This window comes from Salvelinus namaycush, chromosome 24 (genome assembly GCF_016432855.1).
Source record: "Salvelinus namaycush isolate Seneca chromosome 24, SaNama_1.0, whole genome shotgun sequence".
Classification (NCBI taxonomy): Eukaryota; Metazoa; Chordata; class Actinopteri; order Salmoniformes; family Salmonidae; genus Salvelinus; species Salvelinus namaycush.
Genome location: NC_052330.1, coordinates 35,645,544 through 35,647,737, shown reverse-complemented (window position 1 = coordinate 35,647,737; position 2,194 = coordinate 35,645,544).

Below are 2,194 nucleotides of genomic sequence, written 5' to 3'. Positions count from 1 at the left end.
GAGTCCAATGAGATTGCGGCAATGTCTGAAGCTTTTGGCCAGATTGAACCCAGAGTCCAATGAGATTGCGGCAATGTCTGAAGCTTTTGGCCAGATTGAACCCAGAGTCCAATGAGATTGCGGCAATGTCTGAAGCTTTTGGCCAGATTGAACCCAGAGTCCAATGAGATTGCGGCAATGTCTGAAGCTTTTGGCCAGATTGAACCCAGAGTCCAATGAGATTGCGGCAATGTCTGAAGCTTTTGGCCAGATTGAACCCAGCCTCGTCCACAAAAACAAGAATGTTGTTCTATTCACGTCCTTCCAGCTCCATTATTCTCTATATAGTAACACAGATATAATATATCAAGTTAGTTTTACATAGCCTTTTCTAGAATCAGACAGTTTAGTAAAGTATAAATGTTTTCTGTACTGATGGGTATCTACAACTTCTAGAAGAATATACAGGCATCATTGAAGTACATTAAAACTCCCTGTACAATATACCATGTGCACACCAATGTTTTACCTGGACATCCTGGTACCACAGCTCCTACCTGGACATACTGGTACCACAGCTCCTACCTGGACATACTGGTACCACAGCTCCTACCTGGACATACTGGTACCACAGCTCCAACCTGGACATACTGGTACCACAGCTCCTACCTGGACATACTGGTACCACAGCTCCAACCTGGACATACTGGTACCACAGCTCCTACCTGGACATACTGGTACCACAGCTCCTACCTGGACATCCTGGTACCGCAGCTCCTTCCTGGACATCCTGGTACCACAGCTCCTACCTGGACATACTGGTACCACAGCTCCTACCTGGACATCCTGGTACCACAGCTCCTACCTGGACATACTGGTACCACAGCTCCTACCTGGACATACTGGTACCACAGCTCCTACCTGGACATACTGGTACCACAGCTCCTACCTGGACATCCTGGTACCACAGCGCCTACCTGGACATCCTGGTACCACAGCTCCTACCTGGACATCCTGGTACCACAGCTCCTACCTGGACATACTGGTACCTGGACATCCTGGTACCACAGCTCCTACTTGGACATCCTGGTACCGTAGCTCCTTCACTCCATCACTATTCCTCTCCAATGGCACCTTGTACAGTTGTTTCATAGTCAGATTTGTTTTCTCCAATACTCGTCATAGTGGAAATGCTGACAGAATTGATATTTGTGAAGATATTGTTGTCATTTAGGATTTCACATTGAATCTCTCTTAGCCTGATGGAAATGTTGGCTATGACCATGTTACACATTTCTTGTTCATTCTGATGGCTGAATCCTGCTGCTCTGCCACCAGCATGAGGTCATTGTGCAGTCCTATAGATATATGGCATGTAGAGCTGCTCTGTCACCAGCATGAGGTCGTTGTACAGTCCTATAGATATATGACATGTAGAGCTGCTCTGCCATCAGCATGAGGTCGTTGTACAGTCCTATAGATATATGACATGTAGAGCTGCTCTGCCACCAGCATGAGGTCGTTGTACAGTCCTAGAGATATATGGCATGTAGAGCTGCTCTGCCACCAGCATGAGGTCGTTGTGCAGTCCTATAGATATATGGCATGTAGAGCTGCTCTGTCACCAGCATGAGGTCGTTGTACAGTCCTATAGATATATGACAAGTAGAGCGGCTCTGCCACCAGCATGAGGTCGTTGTACAGTCCTATAGATATATGACATGTAGAGCGGCTCTGCCACCAGCATGAGGTCGTTGTGCAGTCCTATAGATATATGACATGTAGAGCGGCTCTGCCACCAGCATGAGGTCGTTGTACAGTCCTATAGATATATGACATGTAGAGCTGCTCTGCCACCAGCATGAGGTCGTTGTACAGTCCTATAGATATATGACATGTAGAGCTGCTCTGCCACCAGCATGAGGTCGTTGTGCAGTCCTATAGATATATGACATGTAGAGAGGCTCTGCCACCAGCATGAGGTCGTTGTGCAGTCCTATAGATATATGACATGTAGAGCTGCTCTGCCATCAGCATGAGGTCGTTGTACAGTCCTATAGATATATGACATGTAGAGCGGCTCTGCCACCAACATGAGGTCGTTGTACAGTCCTATAGATATATGGCATGTAGAGCTGCTCTGCCCCCAGCATGAGGTCGTTGTGCAGTCCTATAGATATATGACATGTAGAGAGGCTCTGCCACCAGCATGAGG